This window comes from Amphiura filiformis, chromosome 4, assembly GCF_039555335.1.
Source record: "Amphiura filiformis chromosome 4, Afil_fr2py, whole genome shotgun sequence".
In the NCBI taxonomy this organism is placed as follows: domain Eukaryota; kingdom Metazoa; phylum Echinodermata; class Ophiuroidea; order Amphilepidida; family Amphiuridae; genus Amphiura; species Amphiura filiformis.
This window is the reverse complement of record NC_092631.1, coordinates 9,013,924-9,030,362: the sequence shown is the minus strand read 5'-3', so window position 1 is coordinate 9,030,362 and position 16,439 is coordinate 9,013,924. Positions and strand designations below refer to the sequence as shown.

The 16,439-nt window shown below is 34.6% G+C and overlaps 1 long non-coding RNA gene across 1 annotated transcript in view; it reads left to right on the top strand.

The window, feature by feature from the left end:
- LOC140150531 (uncharacterized) overlaps window positions 1–16,439 on the top strand; it is a 95,906-nt gene that overhangs the window by 19,185 nt on the left and 60,282 nt on the right. The window contains exon 2 of the long non-coding RNA XR_011858807.1: window positions 2,245–2,428. This is a non-coding gene — a long non-coding RNA (uncharacterized lncRNA). The remainder of the gene's footprint in view (window positions 1–2,244; window positions 2,429–16,439) is intronic.

The window sequence follows — 16,439 nt, the reverse complement described above, 5'->3', positions numbered from 1 at the left end:
CCCCTTCTATTTATAGTACAAAAACAATATTAATTAGCAATCTTATATTTTTGATATATTTTTGAAAATGTCACATGTCTCGGTACCAATCATTTTGATACACCCTGTAATACCAAAAGAATGTTCTACATGTACCGACCTGAAACTAGGTTTCTAGTCTGGTTGAAATAGACGCGGTCGTCATTTTGAAAGAAGACTTTGGAATATAAAATGAAATGTTCTTAAAATTATGGTATCTATTTTAAAGGAGTATTTCGTGATCCTATCATACGTACTCTTTATATGATATTTTCCAGTAGATATCTACGAAAAAAGCGCATTCCCAAACTTTCAATTGATTCCAATTATTGCAATGCTCCAAAGGCAACTGTGTTGTAATTTCGTTTTGGTACACCAGAACGAAATACAAATTTGACGATATTTTTGTTTTGGACATAAACATAATATGCAGCCAGATGTTTCCAGTAGTATAAAAATCTCCACTTCTTTTGTGAAACGTGGGGGATGAAGCTGCGGATCACGAAATGCCCTTTTAACAAAATGTATTTTACAATAAACATTCAAGTATTTGAAATGAATTATTGAACAGAATTTCTGAAGAAAGCTAATTTAACAAATGTATTCTGCATAAGAAAATATAAAGACATGAACGAATGTTTAAATAGGTTCTAAATTAAGTTAAAAATTCATGTTTTTGGCTGAGGCAGAAACTGCAACTTTATGAATAACAAAATAGATGATATTGCAAATAACGTGATACCAGTTTTAATCTAAATTTGGTTATACCTGAGCATTTAATAAGAGATGTAGATGACTGTTTGTTTCAATAGTCAGTATTATCTCCAATAATGTAGTTAGTGACCTGAAAAATAAGATTTAAGTAAGAATTATTTTGGCGCGTTAATTATTGGGAAATGGTCTAGCCCAAAGAAATGTAACACATAGGAAAAGAACTCACCTACTCGTATGACGGTGTGCCGTCAATCACTGATTTCCATGAAAACGAGTTAAAATTGATCTCATAATTATAAGATGATATATAACTGTGCGAGGTCGCATTATTGCAATTTGCCTCGGGTATCAGGCACTGATTTTCTGCGTTTTATTTTGCTTCACTTGACTTATTGAAATGGACTAACGTATAGAGCCTACGTAGACATCTTAGATTAGAACTCGTACTGCTGTGAAAAGTAGGTATGGACGGTACATGTATTAACAAGCTGGCATAGATTTTGATTTTGTTTAATCGTGTGTAAGCAGGGTTAATAAATATTGATTATATGAACGGAAACAGGTAATTAACTATATACACAACTGAGTTTTAACAAGCATTTCTTATATATATTTATGTTAATATTTATCAAATAATATTGTGATGAAAAAGAAGAAGAAAACATTATTTTGTCGTTTTATTAGCTATACTTTCATTAATTGAATTTCACAATCTACTGTTCCACTGATGTAATAGTGTCCACTTTTCGTGTCCTAAATATGATGCTCTAAAATACCCTTACACGTATTACTTTGCAAAAGAATATTGTTACTGAGCAAAATTAAATACCACAATATGGTATAAGAAGATCTAGTGACAACTAGGTCCATATTCTCAACGTATATATTTTGACTTGCGTATCCTGCCATGCAGGATCTCTTCAGCAGATGAGTGGAAGTGCTCCAACTTGTGCCGGATATACACAAGTAGATATATCAACTAACTTTCAGAACACGAGCAACCGTGTGTATTTGTATTTTATGGTAACAAATGCAAACCCGCGGGTACTTTCAAATCAATAAGACACAAATGATGCCTACACACGAAGGTGTATCAATGTGTTTTTGTTTATTTTATGTTTGATTGTTTTTGTCACGAAACCCGGAAAGTCGGAAAACCCGGTCAAAATCAATAGAAATCAAAGGAGTTTTGAAGAAAAGTATTGAATTACGAGGAACAAAAGATGGTGCAATCCAAATATGCTACGTAAGCTTTTGATATTAACATTATATACAATCTTGGCATATCCCGCAATGAAATCTTGCGACTTTGTGCTGATTCTATGAGAACTCTGTTTTTGCATTTGTTTGTTTGTATCGTTGAATGAATATGTTTGTATTTCCTGAAGCTGATGGCATTGATTAAACACATTGTACCCTTTATAGTAACATCTTCCTGACGTCTTCCTGCAAAGGTGCTTGTGATGATATGGTTATGATTATAATGTTTATCATATCTTTACTTTATTGCAGCTCCCATAGAAGTATACACACATATCCTTCAAGATGAAGTCATTAACACAATTATTAACCATAGCATCACTCCTGGTCGTCCTTCTGGCTGTAGCCTCTGCCTTCGTACCTTTAGAAGACGATGAATTAGCAGCAGCTCAGGACTTTTACAATCAATATCCAGAAGTAGACCAATTTTTCCCAGGTGAGTGTTGTGACTATAATTGAAGAGACTAGTTTGCGTCTGACGTCAGGGCAAAGAAGCGACGTGATTGGTTGCTGACCTGCGCAGTACAGAATTTTTGGTCTGGTTGACAGGGCGTCATACGCAAACTAGTCTTTTTAATTCGGTCTTCAATTATAGTATACATACTCTATTCGTCATAAGGAAGAAAGTTAAGGCAAGTCGTATTTGTCCAGTTTTCGACATCTAACAAAAAACTGCAGTGCACTTAATATATTGGTCTTATAATAAATGAATAAAAAAAGCCAATAATCACATTAATGTGCTTAGTCTGCATAGATCTCGCGATTCTTGAGTTAAGGTCCATAACATATCAAAACGATAGGGGCTTTTCACTCCCCCCCCCCAACAAAATTAATAAAATCACATGGCGCTGAAATTACACTCCTTAAATCAAGCCTCGGGATCCACTTTGTGTATCAGATTTATTGGTCTTGATATTTCAGTTCAAACACCGCTAGGCCATGCTCTCCTCGATTTGTATTGCTTAAATCAATATATTATTGAAAAATAACAACTTGATGTGTTCCAGAAGTTCAGTCTACAAATCATATAGTTTGAAAACTTGCTTGATTTATTGTTGTTAATAAGTTATGTACATTTTACGATAGTAAAGTGGTTTCAGCCCTCTTTACAACATAACTCAAGGACCACAGGACCTCCAAAAGCATATCAATGATATTTTAATCCTTCTACGCGGTATGAAATGATCGATGCAATTTTTGCCAAAGCTCACTACCATTCATGCTGCGAATGACCAAATCGCAACAGTTGAAAATAGTTACTTTGTTGCTTTGTGTGTCCTACATAATATGTACGCAAAGGATACTTTCTTTCCGAATCAAAGGAGCCACACGCACTCCCACGCAGCGATAAGATATGTTAATATTTTGCGTAACTGCTCCACCAAACAATTAGCAAGCATGACTAGAACAACATGATCATATCAATTTATTTCATTATCTGTGACAAATAACTCGTGATGTAAGTGATATCATGACTATCCCGTGCGTCGATTGCTTGTTTCCGTATATTAACAGTTGCCACTTGCTCTAGAAAGAAAGTGAATACGTACTTTTATCCCATCTTCATTTTCAATGACATATTATTTTGCCCTCATTAAATCGCTCTCGATTGCCCTTTGCGCGGATTACCCACAAAAAACACCTACTTTTATAGTCATACATGAATTACATCTAGTTCACCTATTACGAGAGGCACTTAATAGAATATATTCAGAATGACAATGAAGGATTCAAACCAGTATCTATCGGATTGCTTTAAGCAATATGCCACGAGTACTGCGTGCAGTAGATAACATCCATTCTGTATGTTTAGGTTTGATCATTGTTCGTCAAGTTCCATAGCGGAGAACATCAGAACAGTATTTTGATATCAAACACAAATCACAATGGTTAGATAAATTCACTACAAAATATTCTGGGTTATTGAGATCGACAAGATTTTATCTGTCCCAGAATGAGCTGCTTCATCGTACAGTCATGTGTTTCTCACTAGGTACCAAAGTTAAAGTTTAAATGCTTCATGGATCAATTGACACGAATCTTGTCAAAACTATTAGTTACAGGATCAAACAAAATGATTATATCAGGGATTCTAATTACAAAAATGAATAGTACGCATTTATGCTGTATTAGCACATATTATGCTTGTCGCAAAAATGCTCAAATCTGAATTTTGATGATTTCAGGATGTTCTAACCGATTTTCTCGTTAAGGTTGATTTTATGATTCTAATGCTTTTGTTTTAGTGATACTCTAGAGAGCGTGCGTTCATTACATACTAATGTATATTAAAACCTTTACCTATAAAGGCATAATTAGGCAATTAACATAGTTTACTTAATAATACACTTAACCATTTTTACAACGGCTTCACATAATATGTCTTGAAACTACCTCAGACTTCGTACTTGATCGAAGAAAAAATATCATTGATAAAATGCACTCAGAATACTTGGCATAATTAAGATTCAGTTTTGACAAAAATGTATTAAACTTGCTCTATCTTGTATGAAATCCATCATCCAGATGTGCTGATTCATTTTCGATGTATATCTCGATATCATATTCTTGGATGTATTTTTTCTAAAGTTTTGATGTAACTTGATTGAGAGGTCAACATGATTATATATATTATCATGCTAGTTTATTTGTAGCAAATAAATCGTGATGTAAGTGATCATGGCTATCCCGTGCGTTGATTGCTTGCCTCTGTATGTTAATCATGGTTTCTGAATTCAACAGTCGCCTCTTGCTCTAGAAAGAAAGTGAATACGTACTTTTATCCCACCTTCATGTTCAATGACATATTATTTTGCCCTCATTAAATCGCTCTCGATTGCCCTTTACACGGATTACCCACAAAAAATACCTACCTTTATAGTATATGAATTACATCTAGGTCACCTATTACGAGAGGCGCTTAATAGAATGTATTCAGAATGACAAAGGATTCAAACCGGCATCTATCGGATTGCTTTAAGCAATATGTCATAAGTACTGCGAGGACATAGGTGCAGTAGATAACATCCATTCTGTATGTTTAGGTTTGATCATTGTTCGTCAAATTCCATAGCGGAGTACATCAGAACAACACATATCACAATGGTTAGATAAATTCATTACAAAGTATTCTAGGTTATTGAGATCTATAAGACTTTATCTGTCCCAGAATGAGCTTCATCGTCAGTCATGTGTTTCTCACTAGGTACGCAAGTTAAAATTTAAATGCTTCATGGATTAATTGATATGAATCTACTCAAAACTATTAGTTACAGGATCAAACAAAATGATTATGTCAGGGATTCTAATTATAAAAATGAATAGTATGCATTTATACTGTATTAGCACATATTATGCTTGTTACAAAAATGCTGAAATCTGAATTTTGATGATTTCAAGATGTTCTAACCGATTTTCTCGTTAAGGTTGATTTTATGATTCTAATTCTTTTGTTTTAGTGATACTCTAGAGAGAGTGTGTTCATTACATACTAATGGATATTAAAACTTTTACCTATAAAGGCATAATTAGGCAATTAACATAGTTTACTTAATAATACACTTAACCATTTTTACAACGGCTTCACATAATATGTCTTGAAACTACCTCAGACTTCGTACTTGCTCGAAGAAAAAAATGATTGATAAAATGCACTCAGTATACTTGGCATAATTAAGATTCTGTTTCAATTTTGACAAAGATACATTACACTTGATCTATCTCGTATGAAATCCATCCAGATTCGCTTATTCATTTACGATGTATATCTTGATATCATATTCTAAGATTTATGTCTCTAAAGTTTTGATGTAACCTGATAGATATTTTCACAATTCGATTGTTCACCACTATATATGACGAGTTTGAAGTGAAATAGATCAAATCAGATATGGATTTGTCACAGAAAAATTGTTAATACAAAACGCACATATATATGTATTATACATTTCTTTCTTTTTTATTTATTTACTATTATTTATTTATTTATTTATTATTCGGCAACTTGGAGACGTAAAAAGCACTCATACACGTAGTTAATTCAATTGATGACACAATTATATTGTTACACACTTGGGTACTCTATATGTAAATTTCCAAACAAAAGGTAAATGTGTATTTCCCCATGTTATGGCAGTAAATAAATATTTGAGTGTTCAACGGCTAATACCATTTCATATTTATTGTTGAGTCTCTCAAGATAGTTGTGTCTGCTTGATTTTACATGGAACACGACCACGCGTTTACACAATTTTATGTTTAAAACAATCAACCGAAAGAAAGTGGACTGTTTACAGATACACCCTAATGTATAAGTGGTCGCTTTGTATCCAAGAAAAAACAAACTCGTTTTTAAGAATGTGATATGATAAAAAAAAAACTCGTTTTTAAGAATGTGATATGATAAAATCCATCTAGGTTTGTAAATTTTTCAAAACAAAAGCTGTTTAGGTGAGATTCACTATCCATGTGGACGATAACTCGGGGTCTATCTACGGGGCTCATGATTCATTTATCAGCGAAATTCAAGATCTACAGCGTGTAATAAAAAAGCAACCCAGCTTGGATCCATTTTTTCTCATGTTTATTAATTGTCATATTCAGAAACTCCAACGTTTGAAGCATTTTGAGTTTATGAGATATATTTTAGGTAAAATGAGTCCGAATTAAGTTTGTCCATGAAATGGAAATCATGAGCATCTGAGTTGTATTGTTTGAAACGTGTCGCAGGGATTCTTTGTGTTGTCATTTTACCTTTATTATGATACACTATGCCTTCAATTGCGATTATAAGATCTAAATTTCAAAACATATTTAAATAAGTAAATTGAGTACATCTGACATATGATAAATTTGTGAAAAACATTTTTAACGAATTAATTTTAACTAACTATTCGCAATTCGTACAGTTCATACTCACAAACATGTTATTTAGGTGCAAAAATTAGCTAATCAATGTTTCTATTCCAATTTCAAATGAATATCACGTATAGCTTTCATAGATTCTTAGCAATATTGGTAACCACTTGTTGTATCGATTTGTTTGTCCCAAATTAACTGAAATTCAGCTTCAATACCAGAATAATCACAATCTCGAATCAATGTTTTTGATGAAGTTTCTCTATGATGCACTGTTGTCTGTTGCAAAACAACTCGATTGAATCATGAACAAAATGTCTCACCACTGTGGCCAGGGTTCAATTCCCCGCGGTGCCACCATGTGAGTTTGGTTGCCGATCCATGCTCGTACTCGCAGGTTTTTCTCTGGGTGCTCCGGTTTTCCTCCTGCATCTAGGATCGGACCTCTACAACTTGATTGAATCGTGAACAAAATGTCTCACCACTGTGGCCGGGGTTCAATGCCTTACATTTCATGATCAAATGTTTTTTGAAAATTCCCTTGTCATGTGTTAGTCTGTTTGCTGATGTTCTAATACAAGTGCCTACCCTTGTAAAGGTGCAAACAAGATTTTAGGTAAATAGCGCCATCAGTTTTCAAATTTTCTTTAAAATGACTCAGTTTTACATGCCATCAAACAACCGTGGATGCATGCATTATTCAAGTACAGGATGTCGATTTCATCGATAAGTTTGATTTTGACTCATTTTGTCAAAGACGCAAGATGCCAATTTCACGATTTGTTCGGCAAACTTTCTCAAAGACAGTACAGTTTATGTAACATCTGAATATTGTCTATAAATAACTCTGAGAAAAATTGATCAAACTGCTGTATATTATGCTATATTGATTCATTATCCAGCAAGAGTGAAATAAGTTCTCTAACTATTGCGACACACTCTCCTTTAGTTTGTGTACAATGTCTCCTACTGGATTGTGACCTTGGTGAGACTCGCAGCTTATAATTTAAAAAGCTGCGATTTATTTTTTTACTTTTCTCTCAAAATGCTTTAATTGGAACCTAAAGGTCGGCGCTCGCAATCAGCGGCATTGAATACTTGACAACACCTTTCGTTTATTCTCCATTTAATATATATGTGTGGGTCGAAAAACTCAAAAGGAATGGGTTCTGAAGTTGATAAACATGATACCTAATATTCTTTGCTACTCGTTTTTCATAAAACACATACTTGTGTGAAGCAATAATAGTTGTAAAGAAATTATGACATTATCAAATCTATTTTTTGCTTGGAGACCCTAGATGATATGAATGTTATTCGATTTCCACCGCAAACATGCGTCCCTTAATGTGATAAAAGAATAAAAGACGTGGCCATTAGGTAAATACAAGGTCATCCCACAATCTCCCTTTGCTTTTTAACTAAGTTTTATTTATTTCCTGTCTATTGATTCACTTTTATCCACAATTTTCTTAATGACGCATGTTGGAACTGTATATGTTTTTTTTATAAAAACATGGACAATATACTGTCAGGTAGGCCTTTCTAAATCCAATATACATCTTCGATGTGGAGCAGGTATCTTACGATTTATATATAAAAAGATAATTTTTCCTAACAATTATTTTCAATTTTTCGTCAGAGTGTCGCTTTTCTCATTTACCACTAAAGGAATAGGTAAAGTGGTAAAAGGTAAAGGGGCGGACTTGTGTTCACATGCCGGATCGGGTGCGATTGAACAGTGTACTTCGGTTATATCTATAAATGCGCTTTTATAAACACGAACGTGACCACCTGCGCGCTGCCATAACAGCTTATAGACAGTGAGTCTCGAAGTGACCTTCTACATAGCGAGTAGTCTTTCTATACATTTGAATGCAAAGGCGGAACAACATGAGACTGCTGTGCAACAAAATTGTATATTTTGTTCAACTTAGTGATTATATCGTAAACGTTTCCGCCGTTGAATATTTTTTTCCGTCGTCAAATACTTTCAAAATTGTGTTTTTGATAACATATTACAAATTCTGAATTGCAAAATGTGTAATAATTTTGCAATTCAAATTAATACTTCAATTTGATGATATTTATCTCTTTCTGCGTAGTGACCAATGCATGAGGATTTGGTCACGCTTGCTGGTCTTGGTATGTCGTGCCCATGGGACATGTGCGTATTTATAAAAGCGCATTTATAAATATTACCGAAGTACACTGTTGAAACAGACTCCTCCGTGAAATATTTCTGCGGGGGCGTCGCTACACCTCCTCCAAAGCGAGTCTGTTACCGTCCCGGCATTGAATAAATCTATTTGTACACATGGGTGGGGAGATGCAATAGGGTGAAGTGCCTTGCTTAATTCGGCTACACAACAGGTTGGCGCCGTAGAATTCGAACCTACGATCTCCAGCTACCTCTAGATTATGCACACTTACACTCTAAATTACAGGGAATTAAATTCAAATCCAAAAGACTTACTTTCAAAACTTTCAGAGACTGTAGTTAGGGACGACCAATCAATATAGGATTAAAATAAGTCTTTACAAAGTTTAATAAATTTCAGTCCCACGGGGATTTAAAAAATAAAACTTTCAGATTTAAAGTTTAAATCTACAAAGAGCAAATGTTAATACTTCAAAGACTTATTTTCAAGTCTAAAAGATTTAATTTTTAAATCCAAGGCGGACTGTAATTAGTAATAAGACTATCCTTAGACTTAAAATTTCAAGTCCTTGAAAGATTAAAAATGCATGTCCATTGAATTTGATATTCAAGTCCTTAAGATTTACTTTTAAGCATATCTGGTATTTATTTCAAAATAATATAAATCTTTATGGGGATTTAAATATCGATATTAAATGCAAGTCTGTGTGACTTCTTATCAAGCAATACGTCTATTCACGGCAGTAATACCAAGTCAGGACTACTTCTTTCATAAAGTTCAAGCAATAGTCTGCAGTAGCCGAGTGTGATCCTTCATGGAAATAAGCTTACCCATTTATAAATTATATTATGTGTATAGGTAAGCTTATACAGCAGAAGCACTGCAGACTACTACCTCGGCGATTGAAGATAATGTTCACATTGGCCCTTCGTGCACAACAATGTAAGCTTTTTCATGGAAGTTATAGTCACTGACATTGGCAATTACAGCATCTGGGATGCCGCAAAACAAATTCGTCCATGTCACTTCATTCATTCGCTCGCCACCACACGAAATCGCAAAAGAAAGACGGCGGCTGAGCAGTCCAGGAAAACGTTTCGATTTGATCACGTGCACGCACCATCGCGTTGTGATTGGTTTAATGTTTAAGTCTTTCAAAAGATTTAAAAATAGATTTTCTTTTTCCCGATCCCAAAGAAAATTTCAATCAAACCCCGCGTAAAATAAATCTTAAAGACTTAAAAATTTACAAGTCTCAACTGAGATTTTTAAGTCTTTCTAGTAATATTTAGAGTGTAAAGAATAATACATGATTGGACTCTCATTGTTAAAGGAACAAACCTAAAGATACTCGATAGACCAGTCGTCTCGGCATTGAGTAAAGCCGTAACCATTTGTGCACATGGGAAGGGAGAGGCAATATTGTGAAGTGCCTTGCATAAGTACACAACATGATTCGAACCCACGATCTCTATGACTTTATGACTGCTGCGTCACTCAGCAGCACTAAAGGAATAATACATGTTAAATGATTGCTCTCCGTTTGGAAAAGATCATCCTATTATGTATTTAAACAATAGGATACACCCAGCAGGGATATTAGGTTTACCCCATGGACAACCCACTCACTCAAGTGAAACTGGTGTGTGTATCGAGTAAAAATAGATAATGTAAATCTAAAAAGTAAAAATTGTAATGTCTTATTGGAGATTTATATGTAATCGACATTTTTAACTCCCTCGCCGTGACTTGATTAATTATCATCGATATGTTCGTTCCTCTAACTTCCAACACATATTCCTATACAATGCCGTGTAATGTGTTTAACAATTTCCTATCATCTTAGTATTGGTTAAAGACACAATATGTCGCATCATGGTTGGGTCCCCTTCGAAGGTGTTGATTCTATTCCTCAGATATTATTGACACATTTGCTGATCCTGCTCCTGAAATATGTGTTATGAAGTAAGTGTCTACATAAATAATATTGGTCTGGCTTTTTCTTTTATGATTAAAGTAATCGTATACGTCCTTGAGCAGGAATTTTCATTTTGCATGGGACACAAAATACTTTAAGAGGCGTGGTCTGATTTTTTTATGTTCTGTCTTTGATCTTACATTGAGGTCTACTATTAAAGTCAGTATGTTTCCAAATTTTGAGTTGTATTTCTCCAGCTGTTTTGATATGAGAAGCAAAAATGTGTATAGATGTTGTGCGAATTTTTGATTGGCTCCAAACAAAAGATTTGAACCGGTGTCCTTTACCGTAATCATGACGCAGTGTAGTTCATTCAATCAAATGTTATCATCACCCTATTTGATCGTAGTGTATTTGGTATTTGTGTGAGATGAACTGTCGCGGTAGATTGCAACATGCTTTTGTTGAATGCATTTGAGTAGTCCGTCATATTTACGGTATGATACGTCATATGCATAATAACCTCTATAACAATGTCCTATAGGACAGTACATTTAGTTGTGTTATACCACCATTCATTTTTGGATACCAAATTCTGTTTTTTGTTTTTACGAAGAAAAATGGGAGATGAGACTGTCAATTGGGTCAAGGACCTTTAACTAGTAAAAATCGGTATCTTTGAGTAGTTAGGTAGGTTTTATGTCCCTTCAAATTACATGCTTGGGTTCCGTTACCTATTTGAAAAATAGGTCACAGTGAATGCACATAGCAGGTTTCTCCTTTACAGGGCGTATCATTTGTATCATATTGGAAACAAAAGTAAAATAAGTGTCTCAAACAACATTTTACAGAGATGTTGGCCCCTTACCGAGCACTTATTATTTTTCTAACGTCAGATAAAAGATGACTGGTCTTGGTCCAAAAATAGCAACCGTTATCCTAAACTGCTTGTAAACAGTAAAAGCTTTATACCTTCTTTCTTATTTCCTTTTGTACTTCAATACCAATTTCATTATCATTAAGTTGATTGTATGTGGCTGATATACAGCTATGCATATTGCAGAGGGGTTTAACAATAGTCTATTTTCGGTTTCATGGAATCTATGTAATATGAAGTCTTCGAAAACCCATTACTTTTATTGCACTGTAAAACCCTGCATATAACTTGCTAAATGTCATCAAGAACTCATTGCAATCGAGCTAGGCAATGAGAGATGCATGATGCAATGTCTACTCTACAATCTGATGTAAGCACACAGGAGGCTGAGACGATGAAAAATGAATAATGTACTCATGTATTAAAAAGCAGCACTTTAAATCGGCAATTTTATATTGACATTTAGAGTAAGGAGATCATCAAACACCATTCTGATAACGAAATGGAGTACACCTGTAACAACAAAATAAACTATGTCTACATATTCATTGCCGACTGTCTCTACATACATTTCTGATCATTTTATGTGTTCATTTACGATACAGTAAGCCAAAAAATTAAGGTACCAGTTATGTTTACCCCCTGTATATCCTAAACAAAGACAGATATGTCATAATTGGAACCAGCAGCCAATAGCTGCATCTTTTAGCTCGAATTTAAGACCTAATTCGTTGAAATTGTTCAAGAAATAAAGACACGACGATCCAAAATCCCAAGTAAGGTCCCAATTTAAAAGTTGCAGTTTCCTCCATTGCATGCGCCATTGATTTGTACACACAACGTTCGCAAACAAGGGAACTAGCGCTGTGCTTCCATTGATTAGCACGTTAAAACTAGCGTATGCTTTCATTGATTAGAACACAAAAGTGCAACTTTTGATTTCGTCTCTTCAGTAGGTTTTAGATCACCGTTTCTTTAATTCTCAACCAATTTCAACAAATAAGGTCTTGAATCAGAGCTAATGAGTTCAGGTATTAGCTGCTAGTTTTAGTTTTGACATATTTGTCTTTATTTAGGATATACAGGGGTGAGCACAACTGGTACCTTAATTTTTTGGCTTACTATATAATATTGTGCACAAAAGGTATCCGAATACATAAAGTTGGTCTTAACCCTGGAATTATGGAAACCTTTGGGCCTCATCACTACTAAACTGTTAGTCATAAGTATATAAAAGTAAACATATTTCAGAATTGCAACGACTTGATAAATCCACCCATGGGGTCAAATTTTGGCAAAAAGTGTCAGTTTTGGAGGAAATCTCAAACAACCGTAACGAGAAAAGTCTATATGAATTTTGTCACTTTTGAAATAATCTTTTTTTATTCAAATTGGTATCACTAAATAGAGTCACATAGTATTAAATGAGGTATCAAAATACGCAGAATGATGTTTGCGTTTGTTTTAGGTGTTCGGATTTTTTTGTGCAGTATACTTCTTAATTTTCTGTATAAAACATTCCTTTTAACTTACAATTCACAATTATTGTAAATTGTAATTTGCCACCGTGTTGTGACAATCTTTGTTCGCATTAATTGACTGCATTTTTAGGTTTGGCCGTATCTTTAAATTGACAAAAACTTACATCATAAACAAAGCTATTACACAGAACAATCAATATTCATACATTAAGAGCATCGTCAATAGTATACGCTGATTGAATATTAATTCAATTATTGAGATCAGATTGGCAGCAAAGGGCACCGTATAGTACAATAGAGAAATGTCCCACCACGATTTATATGTAAAAATGCATACTATTCTCTGGGGTATATACTCGTATGCGATACAGAGCAGAAAACTAGAGCAACTTGGTGAGTACTTGATCGCTCGTATCATAATTATGAGTGCTTATAACATTGCGCAATTCCAGTCGATCACGTATAACATGTATAAGTAAAACTGCCTTTTGAGGTGGATGATTATTTCTCTGTTTCCATGTGGCTTCATTCTATTCATACTTGTTTCCGCATCCTTAAAACAAATCATCTATTAATCATGTCTTATATCTGGATTTTTTTATCTTGATTACATTTGTCATGAGTGCATAGGTTTTGTCAATTCCGAAAGGGTAATATATACGTATCGTTTACACCCAAAAAACGTAAATATTAGAGAGTTTGCGAAATGCGGTTCAAAAGCACAAACTTCAACGTCTGTGGATTATTCAAAACCACTCTGCCATTAAAGCTTCCAGAAGTCGAAGTGGACGCCTAAATCGATAGAAGAAGTACATTATGAACGCAATATTATGTCAATTTAAGAACACACGTTTTTACGCCTCATGTACTGCAACATTACAAGTTATGTATTATCTGGTAACAAGACCAATTATTGGACATTTCTTTTGGTTTTGGTAAAAAACACGCTAGATGTTGTCGAAAATTAGTGACTGAATTAGATTTAAACAACTTTCTGTTCCAAATGTCAAGCCCAGTATAATACTTTTGTATGTGATCATAACATAAAAATGGCGTTCCGTGGCTTGTCGTTACTGGAGCTAGGAGTGTAGCATACTTCTGGGGAGTTATTTGTGTTTGAGTGTGACCAATGGTCCACTCGAAAGAACAAAAGGGGGAAATGTTGCTGCAGTCGATTACACATGGCTTTTTATCACATATTGATACTACTTATGTTTAAGCGTCAAAACGCTGTTGGTGCAGTGACCAATGAAATGTTCGTGTTAAAGTAAATCAGAGCAAGAAAATCAGTCGATATTATGTTAAATTGATGTATAAGTTGGAGTAAATTTGCCAACTTCATTTCGCAAACTCTCTTATATTCTTTAATTATTTTACTGTAGAGGCAGATTTAGGTGTTAAAAAACCTTTATTCTTTTTTTACTGCAAAAATAGTGCGTTTTATAGAGAAATTTCACTGTATTACCTAAATATTTTAAGTAATAGGCAATGCGTAGCCTCGTGTAACGCTCATACATAGTATGTTTTACACTAAGCTTCAGACTCAATAATGGCACATCATTTCAAGTACAGTGCGCGATCTTGAATACTGGACGATGGAGGTAATAGATGAGTTGACTTCAATGTTTATCAACAAAGGCAATGGCCTGGTATATTGACATGCTTGAGCGTACTGCATACAACCACTGCACTGTTCAATAGCCTTATTGTGATATGGCGGGAATTTTAGAAACATGAGACCTAAACAAAATATGATGCGCGCGCATTCTGCCAGGCAAAATACAGAAAATGTGACGATTCGCGCTCATACTGCCAGGCAATGACGTCGCAAGTCAACTCATCTATAGAATTATTAATTATATGTTCAACTACTTGCGGCTTACTGGATGCAATTCTTTAAAACGTGTAATAAGTGTAAAACTTTAAAACGTGTAATAAGTTTCGGCAAACTTAAATGAAGTATTGGAAACTCATACGCAATCGTAGGACCTACCATTCATTCCCTTTCCGGCATACCCCAGTTGACGTCCCATTTCGGTACGCTTCTTAACCATTGGCATTTCTTAACTAAATATATTGTCAACTGTATTGGAAGCCTCCTGCATTTTAGTTTGTCTCAGAACCTTTTGATTTATCTGTGTTAGACGGATTGAGCGTTACGCTTAGAGCCTCAAATTTCACAAAATCCGTCAAAGCTCGAGGGCATATTTGGAAAATCCTTGAGATGATAAGCGAAACTCAAGAGTGCTTTTTTCTACGAACTATTCTAAGAACGATTCGCTCTGCATTGTGTCTGTTCTCATCCATGTAATTATAAAAAAGAGGGATTAGAATCAGAACTCGTTACGTAAAATCAATGTTTTGAGAGACTTTTTTTCCCCAAAAAATGACTTTTCCTTTTGCTAATTGGCGTAAGAAATCAAGGGTAATACGGAATCCAAATAATGTGTCGTGTGAAGGAAAAGCTTAATAAAATAATGGGAGAGGCGTAGCCGAATTTATTATCCGTTTTATTTGTAAAGGAAACATTATTCATGTTTAAAGGATACTAGGGCGACCTTTATTTCTATTTTATTACCTCATAAATAGTGCGATGGCGAAGATAATATATCACCTTTTGGCCCAAATATTTTAAGCCGTTGACATCAAGGTAGAGCGACATTATTACGATTAATAGACTCTCATGTGACGCTTTTGGACAAATCACAATGCGCGAAAATGAAATTTAAGGGATCCATAATGTCTTGTCAAACGGGTCACCCACCTTTAAACCGTTATTGTGGACATTCTAGCATTTTCTCAAGCTTAATTTATACTCCATCCATTTATACTGACAGACGAGCGATTGGTATTTGACCAATGAGGTAGCTTGCATTTGCAACCGCAGCAAAAAACGCGCTACTTCATTGGTTAAAAACCACCCATCAATTTTGTTTACATATTGCCAATTGTTTACAGAATTCATATTAATTATTCATTACTTTCAGGCAGATTTCCCTGTGTAACTTAGGCATGTTCTGGAAACCAGGTCAGTGCCTAGCTCGGTAACAACATCTTTACAAGATAGACCTATCCATCATGCACCCTTGATCACTCTAGACTGAATGTCCCAACCAACATGAAGAGGGTCCATCTCACTAATCAATGCAATT